Source organism: Apus apus, chromosome 21, assembly GCF_020740795.1.
Source record: "Apus apus isolate bApuApu2 chromosome 21, bApuApu2.pri.cur, whole genome shotgun sequence".
Taxonomy (NCBI): domain Eukaryota; kingdom Metazoa; phylum Chordata; class Aves; order Apodiformes; family Apodidae; genus Apus; species Apus apus.
The window spans coordinates 1,505,913-1,519,499 of NC_067302.1; the positions used below are offsets into that span (position 1 = coordinate 1,505,913).

At 47.0% G+C, this 13,587-nt stretch overlaps 1 protein-coding gene across 9 annotated transcripts in view; it reads right to left on the reverse strand.

The window, feature by feature from the left end:
- HIVEP3 (HIVEP zinc finger 3) overlaps positions 1 to 13,587 on the reverse strand; it is a 273,818-nt gene that overhangs the window by 70,442 nt on the left and 189,789 nt on the right. The gene's annotated exons all lie outside the window — the stretch shown is intronic.

Sequence of the window (13,587 nt, forward strand, 5' to 3'; positions counted from 1 at the left end):
AGCCAGTAACTTGAAACACAGTTTTGAAAAATGTATTAAACCGGTTTAAAACTCAAATTCCTCTTAATCTCCTGCAAACATTTATGGTTTTACAATTTTTATAATTATAATTCCCTTGCAAAAAGACTACCCAGTAAAGCTGACTAAATACAAAGCACTGCCTAGTGTGGCACATATACTCCCTGACACATAAAAAGTAAATCTTTTCTGCATAAAATCCACTCTTTAGCTTGCAATTATACTCAGTGTCATTTACAACAATAGCAGGTAAAGAGAAAGCACACACAGTCTCCTACTGCAATGTTGCCTCTTTAATTTCCTGCCTTTTGCTACCAAACAATGGCACAAATCCAACTTCCATAGCATGCAGATATTTCATACAGGCAGGATGTTGAAATTGGCTGTAGAGGGGAACTCTTCTTACAATGAATTTGAATGGGAGACTCTATTCAACCTACCACCCTTGTCAGCAAATACAGCTATTAATGAGACACTCGGGGAGGAAGGACTTGGATTCCACTGAAATGAGACAGCATCACCAAGAGATGGAACAGAAGATGGGTGGGTTACTCCTAAAGAAAATAAAGATGCTGCTTTAAAAGTGCAGCAAATTGATACATGTAATTTACAATGAGAAAAGAACCATCTTCCTTCTTCATGAAGTTATTGTCTGCCTTAGGGTGCAGTGTCTTGCTCTGGCAGAATGGTTTAATGATGGGAAATTGCTCCAAGCCCTGCTGCTTTGATCCTGCCCCTTGCAAGGGGAGGCTGCATGGATGAGCCTGAAGTGTATTTTTGGCAAAACAGGGAAGCACGGGGGGGGACACCGAGATTCTAGCAGCATCATGGCCCGACCTCATCTTGAGAAGCAACAGTGAAGAACCAGCAGAAGAGGTTGGTTGTGTTCAATATGAAGTCCTCCAAGGATTACCCACTACTTACTCATTCCTACAACCCTGTGGACACTCCACATGCAATGAGAAAACAGAGACATGAAGTATAAGGTAACTTAGTTTAATTTAGCAGAGTCGGAAGATAACACACTGGGACACATCAGGACCAACTAGACTTTACAAATGTGGTTAAAAACTGGCTATTCTTTGGACAGGATTGATTTCTCCTAACCTTAGCTAGCCAAAAGTCATGGTTCAAGTCCTTAGACACAACTCCCTATATTATTACTGAGAGGCAGGTGGCAATGAGGAGGGTAATACACCCCACGTTAAAGTCTCAGTTCAGTGAGATTTATTGCCCTGAGGTGTCCTCTACTATTGCATTAGTGGCTTACTTGCCCAGCTGTGACACCCACATCTTAGGCACAGGTCCAGAAAATCAGTCCTACCCTTAAACTTCACCTTCCTTTTCCCCAAATAGAAGTTCTGCTCCACATCAGCATGACCTTCACACCTTCCCAGGACCTGCGGAGCCCCAGCTTGCTAAGAATGGTGCCTCACACTTATGGGCTCATTGCAATGAAGGGAAGTTAGTTACATTTTGGAACCCCTTTTTAGAGAGTGCTGGCTCCTCAACACCAGTGAACAGCCACAGTGATCTGGACTAGACTTACAGCACAGGACTTACTCCAGATCAAAGACATGCATGGAGCAAATTCATCACGTTGATTTTTGCCTAAGATGCTGTCCTTGGCCCCGTTCATGGCACACAGAGCATATTCACTTGGCAGAAGTGGATTTAAGCAGCAACATTTTCAGCAAGCACAAAGTGAACCATGACCTGCACAAGCTTGAGCACTCACATTTAAGAACTGCCAACTCAAGAATGCCTGAAAACCATTTTAATATTATTTTCTCCTATAGGCTCCATATTAACTCCCAAGTGTATAAGAATTAGGGTTGAGAGGAAGTTTTCTGAGGTTATTTAATATCATCCCAAATGTTCAGAACATCCTCAGCGTCCTCTGAGGAGCACATGGGCCCCAGCTGATTTTATTGGGAATGCTGTGTGAAAGTTAACATTTAAAGAACTGGTCAACAAACAAGCACACCTGCTGCCTACAGCAGCAAGTAGAGCCATTCTGGGGCAAGTCAGGCTACTTTCTACATATTTTTTCCTTAACTGGAAATGGCCCCTGGAATGGCAATGGCAAAAGATAATGCATAGAATCCCAGACTGGTTTGGGTTGGACCTTAGAGATCACCCAGTCCCAACTCTTTGCAATGGGCAGGGGCACCTCCCACTAGACCAGGTTGCTCAAAGCCCCATCCAGCCTGGCACTGAACACTTGCAGGGACGGGGTATCCACAGCCTCTCCTAGCTGGATGCAGTTACTCCAGATTGACACCTCTTCAAGGAAAATTCAACAGTGCAAAATCAAGTGGAAAAAAGAAACAAAAACTACACAGCTAGAAACTGTAGAAGGAGTTGTCCCTTATGAATTTAGAGGCATGGTAGAGGAAGGGAATGAGAGCTTCCCAAAATCTGGTGGCAGATACTGAGCAGTGCTCTGCCCAGCTCAGATACAACCTAGAGATGCTAAGGGGCACCTCACTGCATCCCTGATGTATCCCTCCAGCTGGCAGAGATGTGAAGCTGGTGTGGAACACCCCTCCACAGGGCCCCTCTGCACCCAGACAGCTTCCTGCTGGAAATGCCACAGGACTAACGTGGGTGGGAAAACCTTTTATTCTTCCTCGTTTTCCTTCAGTTTCTATTCACTTCAGCTCAGCCAAAATCTCTCTTCAGACTTTGCATTTTCCTTATGCTTTCCCAATTCTCCCCGGTTTTCTCAGAAAAGGCAGCTCTTTTGCTTTCACTTTCATCTCCTCCTCCTCATGACCCAAGTAGCTTCTCCCCTCATGTGTCATGTGTTATGTCTCTACTATTTTTACTTATCACTTTCACTTGGCCTGTATCCTGCAGCACAACAGCAGGGAGCAGACAGCAAGGCAGGGAATGGCACTGGCACCAGATCAGCCCAACTTGGAGAGAAAAGTCACCTGGATTTTTTGGCACATGGTGTCCAGCTGCTAACACTGCATGTCCAAACCCAAAGTACAGGCACTAAAACAGGGGATTCCAGCTATTATTTCTATTTAAACATAATTTCTTAGGGTTTTACTTGAAAAAGACATGAACAGAGGTGACATTGGCAACGAGGGATGCAAGGACTGCCACCCTGAGGAAAGAAATCCATGACAAAATTCCTTCAGGTTTTAATGGGACTAGAATTTTACCCTGAAGTCTGAGATAAAATGCTTACGAATGCTTTTTTTAGAAAGTCACAATTGTTAGTATTTTCAATTACCTTATTAGGCTGGAATGAATTCCTCAGAAGAGGCCCAGTCTCTCCCACACAGTCTTTCCCAATCCTAAGGTTCACCTTAGTCCTCCTAAATGGTTTGAAGAAGAGCTAACCAGTGTCAAGCCTTATGCTGCTCCTTTGTGCCTGGGACTATCACCCCATATATGCACTCAAACAACCTATTCATATTGCATTTGGGATTGAGACTCCCCAAAGGTGAGAAGAGATGCTCCAGGCTGCACCTGCCACATGAGCTCCAGGTGGGAATATCACTGAAAAGATATTTGAAAGCATCAGGACTTTCTCTACATTGTGGTTGGCCTCCAGAATTCCTTTCAAGTGACATGTGGGAAAGTGCAGTGCTTGGCTTGCAGTTGCTTGCCTTTTGTTTCCAGGATACTGAAATATCTTGATCCTTAAAACTCTGTTGGTGGCAAAACTCTGCTGTTTGCAATGCTCAAGCAGATGGATTTTCTCTGCTGTTTGGTCCTTTCCCAGCCAGACTGAGATCCAGTGTGCTTAGTGGGAAGCTACTACAACTCTGCATTTTCTGTACTATTCCAAGCATAACAGCATTTTCTTCTATACACCAAATTTTAGTCTGTTTTTAGGGATGCCAGGCTTAGGTGAGAATTCCTGGTGTGCTACTAGAAAATTCACCTGTTTTTTCTCCAGAGTAACTTTTAAGCGGCTTGGTCAGTTTTAACCAAATTTAATGAATGACCAACATATTTGATGTATGTGAAATATATTTTAAATGTTTACAAGTTTTGTGAAAGGGAGTGAACCAGGCAAAGCACAGGTTCCTATTTCTGCTCTGCTGAGGGACAGGTATATTTTCTTTCTTACTGATGGCCACTAAAATGTCCTGTCTATGGAAAAGCTACATTCAGCATTTACCCCTTTTTAATCTCTAGATGAATCAATCTGGAGAGACACATCTGTGGGAAAGCAGATCCCTTTTCTAGTAGCTGAGGTTTTTCTTCTTTTCTTACAAAAATCCTGCAAATCCACACTTTATAGAAAGCAAGGAAGGTGATGGATGAAGCACAGGGGGGTGGTGAGACCTTCTGCTACCTGTGGTCATTGTTGTTGCAGCAAGATCCCAACTGGAGCTTGGAACAAAAGGGCAGGTCCCACCTTAGACATTCAAAGTGATTTAGGGCTGAGAGGGATTTTCAGTGCAGGGGGCAGCAGCAGTGGGTCTCCTCTCCTTACCTCTTGTAACAGTGTTGTAAAATGCTCCTGTGGCACTGGGAGGACTGGCCAGGCAAAAGTTTCTCAAATATATTGAAGAAAAAGCAAAGTAAACCAGCCAAACACAGAAGCAACTCCAGTTCCCAGGTTGAGTCTACTGAAAAGGGCAGTGCAGACATCCAGAAGAACTCACTAGGGGAAAAAAAGGAGATTACTTACAGAGGGTTTGGCAGCCTGTAATTTTGATGGTGTCTCTCTTTTGTTTGCCCTGGGTTTAATTCAGTTTGTAAAAGCAACAGCATGTTGGGACTGTCGGGTGTGCAGTGAGCACAGGGGCCCTGCAGTAGGTGCCCTGATGGAGAGGATTGCTTGGTAACCAGAACAGTACACGGAGTCCCAACAGCTGAAGAAGCCCTTGGTGACTGCATTCACCTCCTTCAGCACATTTACCTTGATGGTGATGGGCACGTTGGTAGAAAACGAAAGGCCAAGGGGTATTCCTCCTCCTGGACCAGGCTGCAGGGGAACCCATGGCCTGGCTGGTGTCCACCATGGGCAGATGCAGACCAGAGGAAAGAAAAACTCCACACCCTGTCATGGATTTCAAGTGTGCTCAGATATTGAGTATTCCCATCAGTACACAGGTGCTGCAGCCCTTCCTTCAAAGCTCCTATTTAGTGCTGAGTTTTGCATTTACACCATTTTAGCTGTAAGTAAACCCTTCAGTTCTGCCAGAATTACCTCCCGAAGCTTCTATGACAGATGCATCGACCTGCACATGGGTCAGGTTTAGATAAAGGAGCACAACTTTCCAAAGAACTACTTTGAAAAATGACCCTGAGTATGGACCATGCTCAGAGTACAGTTCACATGCAAGGAAAAAGACTTTTCCTTGAGAGACAAGCATTGCAATGTGATGGGAGAACATACAGTTCCTCCAAGCTGTTGTCCCCATCACCAGACCCTGTGTCCCTCTGCAGCAGAGGGGTTGAACTTGCCACCAGAGCTCAGGCACAGAGTAACAGCATCAGGACTAAATAACCTCGCTCTCCCTTCCCTACATGGTCACAGCATTTCAGAACTGCTGAGGGAACAAAGGGTGGCAGCACATACTGCTGACTGAAGCCCCTCCAGAACACCAGCTTCTGATTGCACAGAAACCCTGGTTGTCATAAGCCATTTAAGGTCTCTCAGGCTTAGTGGTGAATGTATGAAAACTTCAAGGGGGGGGGAGGGGTGTTTCATGTTCAGAGACAATAAGTCCTTCCACAAGTGGCTGCTGCAGGACAAGTGTTTTTATAGCTCACATGTTCAAATATTCCCAAAGTTTTGAGCTTCACTCCTGTCACCTTCTTCAATCCCACCTTCCCTTTTTATCATACTATGTCCAATTCTGGACAGCACCTTCCATATCTCTTCAGCCTCCTGCTACCAAAGGCCTGACCATGCTATTCAGATCTACACCTCCTCATCCCTTTCCTTCTCCTGAAAGCACAGAGCTGCTAGTCCCAGGGCCACCTCCACGTGCTGATACCAACTGTGTAAAGATGGGGTTGCAGTGGGAAGCCACCTCACCAGAACACTTCCTAAGACAGCAGAATCCCTGGGCATGTGCCAGGACATCCTGATGGACACGTGCACCTCTGTGCACAGACACCAATTGTGTCCAGGCAGACAGGGACATACAGACACCTAAAGAAGAATGAGTTTGGAAACTAAACCCTTTGGCAAGCAGCCTCCTCTCACCTGAGGAGTGTGTCCAACCACAGCCATGAGAAAAAGTCATTTTTTCAGGCATTTGGCTTTTCATTCCAGTTTTACCATCCAGACTCTCAGAAGCTGCAAGGTCAGGAAGAGAAAAGCAGCAGATGGATGGCACTGCAGTGCCTGAACACATCCCTGTCTCCTCCCAGATCCCCAGCTCAAAGCACGAACAAGTTTGGTGAAGTATCATCAACTCCATTTGAACTCTGCAACCACCACAAACCCTGGTGCAAGAAGCACTCACTGGCTGGGAGAGGGCTGACATTCCCCCTTCCCTGGGGCCGTGCTTCCTGAAGTCTAGCCAGGTCTCAGACAATAACTCAAACCACTTAAATCCTGCTGGTATCTGAAGTCAGCCAGTGCCTCCATGCTGTTATGAACACAGCAAGGTGGAAGTGTCCTCTGCAGCACCATGAAGCACATCGGGATGAAATGCAAGGCCTGACACCCCTGCCCCTTAGGGAGCTGCATCCTACATCTCATGTCCCAAGTTACTGTCCCAGCCCCATCACCAAGGTGGTGTATTTTGTCTTTCCAGAAAGGACTTGCCCACCCTGCAGCTGGGAGCACAGAGGTCACCAGCAAAAGAGAGGAGAAACAAATAGGACCTTCACCCTGCAGCTCTGTGTGATGGTGAGGAGAGGAGCATGCCCGAGGTTCTTCTATGAAAGAAGAGTCATGAGCTGAACAGACTCATTGCTGAACTTGATGCACCAACAGACCACAGGGGACACACAGGTATTTCTTGCTCATACCCAGGGTCAATGAAGGGTTTGGACCCACCAACTAACTACTTCCACAAGCCACAATTTATCCATCCTTGAGTCCCAATGATGATCTCAGTGCCACACACCACAGAAAATCAATGCTGCCAGGAGCACCTTAAGGTGACCTTAGTGCCACCTTAGACATTAAGTGAGGAAAAGGGATGCACTCACAGGTGGAGGTGAGATGGAGGTGAGCAGGGCAGGGGCACATGGGCACCACTGCAGGAAGAAAAGTGCAGCAGCAGTTAATGCTGGAGGGCTCTGCAAAAGCTCCTAATGTCCCCTTGCCCATCTATAATCCATGCAGCATCATCATGTCCATGGTGCTTGCTCTGGACAACCAGTCCTCAGGCCACCCCTGAGCAAGAAGTGTCCCAAAGCACTGCCATGATGGCATCAGGCAATTAGAGAGCAGTCTGTAGAGTGAAGGGGCTAAGAAGCTGTGAGGTCTTTTAATGCTCCTCTTCCCCAAGGGGCCAGGGCCAACCAGGACTCCTCTTCCTTCTCCATCATCTACCTTTCCTGGAGAAAGGAGGACTCTGTTCTTACGGGAGCTGAAGGACTCCTGAATGGGCTTCTGAGGCCAACGTGGGGTGGGCACAGCCTCGTGCCTGGGGGCAAGGGGACCAGCTCACCTCCCCCTGTGCAAAACCTGCTTCCCTAAGGGGGTGCAGTTGATGGAAAAGCTGTGACAGGAAGCAAAAAGAGACCCCCCTTTGTTCAGAGCAACACCTGGGCCTGGCAGAAGACCCCTCCCCCTGTGCTGCTCTGGCTCGGTGACAAAATGAACGTGTCCATATGAAGTGTGAATGTTGCTCAGGCCATTTCTCTCCATTCATGGCTCCCTCCCCCCTCAGTCAGCTCCGAGCCAGTGTCCCAGGCCATGCCCTCCCCTCCCTCATTCCTGTGCCCCTGGACACTGGGGCCACTGGGGCAGAGTGGGGTGAGGAGGTGGCAGGACAGCCAAGGCTGAGAGCAGCAGGGAAAGGCTGCAGGAGGCAGGGCTGGCAGCAGGGATGGAGGGGATGGTCACCAGGGTCAGGAATACTGTCCCAGCCCAGCGCAGGGAGCAGGGAGGGCAGCACAGCCAGAGGCTGGATGTGCTCCCAGGAAGTCACTTACTCTTTGCATCTGAAACTTCAGCCCTGCCCGACCCACTTGGTGCTTTCAAAACCTGCCTGGCTGAAATGGGCTTCCCAGATCTCCCCTCTATCCAGGGGCAGACACTCAGGGCAAGGTTTCTTCTTCCTCAGTGGCAGCTAGAGTATAAATAGATATTAAAAAAAAAAAAAAAAAGATGGTGTTTTTTTAGGTATTTTTTTTAGGAAGCAGCAGCTTTTTTTTAAAGCTACAAACTCAGGCACCTACCAACATGATTCAAGCATTCGAGTCTTAAACCAACTTCACATGTGCAACATCTACTGAGCTGCTGTGGGGTTGCTGAGGGGAGAAGGCAATCCAGTGCTAAACTCAAGTGACCTGGGTTTAATTCCCACTTTAGTTACACATTTCCTGTATGAAACTGGGCAAGTCATATCATCTACAGTCTGTGCTTGTCTCCATTTCTAAAACGGGGACACTTCCTTATTTCAAAAATGTGTTGTGAGTCACCCCTGAATGTCTGTGAGGCCCTGGGTTACAACAGGAAGGGAGAGACCCACAGAGATAAACAGGGATCCACACAACTTGAAACAGCTGGGAAGACATCCAGGAGAATTTATCTGGTCAATAAAAAGTCTAGGATTGAATGTTGTGGGTATTCATTTTTGCTTATGTCCCCCATGGTTTCAGTAAGTTCCCTTCTCACCCTTCCAGGCAGCTGAGGGCATCACTACCTGCTCTATAATATATAAATATATAAAATGGACAAGCAAAAGCAACTCTGCATGTTGCCAGCAAGGCACGTGCAAAGGGTTAATGTATCTTCATACATTAAACCAGCTTTTTTCAGAAAAACATTTGAGTCAGAACAGAGCAATTATTGCAAAATCTGCATATTTTAGAGCTAAATATTCCGAGAAACATCACCATTGAAACGAGAAGAAAAAACCCAACAGGCCCTGTGCAGCCTGATTACTATCAGCACCAGAGCTGGAGATGGAGCAAGGCTCTCTGCACCCTCCAAGTGTGGTGAAGAGCAGCTGAGAACTCCCTTCCTCCTACTCCCATAAGGCAGAAGACAGGGCAGTTTCATCCTACCTTGGAGGCCAATGCTCAACCATGACCCATTCAAGGCAAACCCTTGGTGCAGTTTTACAGCAGACCCAGCTCTTGCACACAACCTTGTCCACCCTGTCTGGATGACCTTCTGGCTGCTCCACTCCCCTGTAGTCAATCACTTGCTTGGGAGCAAGAGATTCTAGTAATGTAATTTCCATCATGAGGAGCAACTGGGATTTGAAGTCAGGCTACTGCAGAGGCAGGACATGCCAACACACCACTCATATTCCAGAGGGTTTGGTGTCTTGTTTTTTACATTCATAATGAACCAAGTTCTGTTTTCTTGCAAACAAAACTCGAGAAAACCAAGTTCTCTCACAATGGTTAAGATGACCTTCAAGAACCATTCAACACTTGTGACTGTGAAGAGGGATCACTTGCATCACCATCATGTCTCCTCCAGAAGACTCTAAAAATCTCTGCTGCTTTCACTTCTCACATGCTTTCTGGTGCAAGAAAGTCATCAGTAAACTAGTATTTTGAAACTACTGCTGCATAACGGCTCTTTCAAAATTCATCTGAATTGAACACTCCAGACATGCCAAACCAAGAGTGGGAAGCCAACTCTTGGCAAGATGGTGGTTCTTTCCAAGGTAACATCTTGCATACAACTAAAGCAGTAATTGCCTTTCCCCAAGAATATGTTTCCCCTGCTGAGACTTATGGTTAAACTTGGGTATTGAGAAACCTTTCTACATAGTTTCAAACCACAGGAGTGGAAAAAAAGGGACAACTGCAGTTCAGATGGAGTTTATGATTTCTGCTCAATCTCATAATGATGGGGTGAATCAGTGGGGACTGAGGGTTTAGTCGACACCACAGCCCCTGGTCTCACGGCCAGCAAGTTTGTAGAGATCAGCTGAAAATGGTTTCCCTTGACCCTCCCCTGACTTCCTGATGAACCTCTCCTCAGAGGCTGTCTTGCCTTCCCTCCAAGGATGCCCATGGACACGCTGGACGGTCCAGTCTTGCTGAGCAGGAGTTGCTGCCCGCTGGCTGCTCATGTCTCCATTGCACTTACGCAAAAGCCAACTGGTCTCTGGACAGTGGAGGCAATAATGCAACACCCAGGCAGGTGTAGGGAGCATCCCAGATTATTTTCCTGCATGGAGAAGAAGAATCTTGCTTCAAGACAAAGCTGGCTCATCTTCAGACAGCACACACAAAGCCTCGATACTGAGGTCATAGAATCACAGATTGATAGAGTGGTTTGAGTTGGAAGGGACCTTAAGGATCACCCAGTTCCAACCCCCTGCATGGGCAGGGACACCTCCCACCAGCCCAGGCTGCTCCAAGCCCCATCCAACCTGCCCTTCAACACTGCCAGGGATGGGGCAGCCACAGCTTCCCTGGGCAACCTGGGCCAGGCTCTCACCACCCTCACAGGAAAGAATTTCCTCCTCATGTCTAATCTAAATCTCCCCTCTTCCAGTTTTGATCCATTACCTCTTGTCCTCTCACTACAAGCCCTTTTAAAAGTCCCTCCCCAGCTTTTCTGTAGCCCCTTCAGGCACTGGAAGGCCACTACAACATCCTCCCAGAGTCTTCTCTTCTCCAGGCTGAACAGAACCAGCTCTCTCAGCCTGTCCTTGTAGGAGAGCTGCTCCACCCTTTACATCACTTCGTGACCTTTCTCTGGACTTTCTTCATGAGCTCCATGTCCTCCTTATGTTGGGGACTCCAGAATTGGACACAGTAGTCCAGGTGGGGTCTCACAAGATGGAGAAAGATCCTTCCATGTCACTGGCCCTCAGGGTCAGAAAACTGATCTTGGGTCCTTCTGTGAAGGGTTGTAAGAGTGGCCTCAGCTGCTCCAGTGTTGGAGGGTGGAGGTTTGTATCTGCAGCGAGTCACTGCCCTGAGGAACTGACTCTTCTCACTGCCTGGTGAACTCCAGGGTTGGGACTGAGCAGAAGGAAGTGCAGTACAGGAAGTAATGGGAAGTCAGGGAGAAGAACCACAACAGAGGTCAGGCTGCCAAAATGTTTAGAAACAGGTAGCAGGCACCTTCCAGCCCTCATGCTCCCTGCTGCCCCACAGCATGGAGCTCCAGTCTGAAGAGCCCTGTGAGCAGCTTCCAGGACACGAGAGGGTCCCAGCCAGACCCACTGCAGACAGGTTGGTCTTCAGCCCTGCAGCAAGTAGGACAGCCCAGGTGATGAAGTTGCTGTTTTGCATGCGTGGGAGGCTGGGCTCCCTGCACACATCTTGTCAGGCCCTATGCAAATACACAGCAGGCCCAGAAGGCAGCTGCACTGCAGACAAACTGCATCACCCGTGTTTGAGGAGCAAAACTGATGTTGCAGCAACACAGCAGTGATTTCAGCAGCCAATGAAAACTCAACAACAACAAAAAAAAAAAGGACCCCACATCAACTAGCAAAATGGACACAAGCTCATCCCAGCACTTCTCATACTTCATTTTACCCTGCAATGATACACAGCATGTCCCAGCTCCTGGCTCCTGCTCCCACATCTGGACTGTGCTGTCCATGAGGGACCAGACTTGGAACTCTGCTCTCATTGACTTCAGGAGAACAGTGAACAGAGTAAGGGGCTGCCCAGCAGGCAAGTCTTCAGCTACATAAATTAGATGGTCAGTTAATCACTCTGAAACACAGAGCAGTCCAGAACTGCAGGACAGAAAAGAAGCAGAGGCAGCAAGGAAATCATGTCTGGGTGCAGCAATGAGATGAATTCCCATTCCTTGGAGTGTTCTCCAGTGTTTTGTACACACAGGTTTTACCACCCATGATTTAGCTCCCAGGCCAGGCTACATCACTCCTATACAGTTTTGCTTCATAAGGACACAGAGAAAGCTCTGCAAAAAGGTTGCAACTGTGTTCTTTACAGATTGGAGCTAGAAATAACTCATTTAGCTTCCACAGCTCCCCACTGCCTGCCTTAATACCAGGCACCAGCCTGCATGTCTCAGCTTCTTGCATGATGCTTACCAGCTGAATTAATAAGATTTCCTTTCTAGATTATTTTGCATATTATGGGCTTCCTGAGAGTAGTAGTTCCCTCAGGCTTTATTAAAGAAAAAAATTATGAAGGGAAAAAAAACAAACAAACAACCAAACAAAAAACAGGCAACCATTTTAATGGGCTGTGCTGCCAAACTCTGGTTTTCTGACAGTTGGTTACTGCAGGAGTTAAAGTCATTTCACAATAAGGAAAATGTGGAATTTTGGTGTCTTTCATAAACATAAGAAGAGAGGGTTGTTTGTGGCTGATTGCAGAAGTGACCAAATATGAAGGACCAACAGTGTTGGGGCAGTGACCAAGTGTGAGCAAGGGCTGTGCACCCTCCTGCCCCATGGACAACTCATCCTCAGCTGTGGTCCAGACACGTTTGCCCCTAGGATGTACCTGCAGGACACAGAGGGGTCAGTGATGTTGCCTGCAGGGCACTGCAGGACTGTAGCACTCAACAAAACCAAATGAGGAATTTGAACACAATGAAAACAATAAAAAAGAAACTTTATAATTCAAATTCCATCTCTGCTCCTTGATAATTTTACTCTTTGAGCTATTACACAAACTGCTTTTTGTCTGATTAACAATAAAGCAGAAGCAATTAAGCAAAAAGCAATAAAACTTTAGCAAGATAAAATTAAATCAGACTCCAAGATTCTTGTACAACCTCACTAAAATGACAAAGTGATCTTTCATGTTGACATCACAAAAACTTCCAGTTTGCTTTGAATACAGAAGCAAGGAGAAGAAATGCCCCGAGGAGCATCTCTATACAAATAACATCTCCCACTGGGACTGGAGGTCACTCCTGGGAGCTGCAGTTCTGCTCATCCCCGTGCAGAATTGCAGCCCCAGCCCACACTGAGGCTCATCCTCTTCACACAGACACAGAAAAACAGGGCACTGAAGCATCTGCTCCTGGGTGCATCTGCACCTTGGTGTAAGTCATACACCCCCAACTGTGCAATAACACACAAGGCTCGATCAACTCATTGCTTTAATGAAGAAAACACAAATAAATGCTCAGGTTTTATTTGGTTTGGTTTGCTGCCTTCCAGTGCCACCACTTACAGCCACAGGCTGACACCCTTGTCTCCAATGATCTAATTTTTTTCCTGAATAATTCACTCCTGCAGGCATACATGGAAGTTCCAGTTTCCTGCCCCTCAGACACACATTAGGTCTGAAAAACTGGGTATTCCCCAAGCAACATATAGAACTGGGCTGCAAGCAGGGCCTTGGAAGTGCCTGCAAGGTGAGCAGCTCAGAGGTGGCCACCAGAAACCCTGATCTAACACCTGAAGGCAACACAATGGTCTGCCTCATGATCCAGCCACCTCCATCCCATCTCCCTGACTGCACAAACATCTCCAAGGCCCTGCAGACAGAAGGGCACCT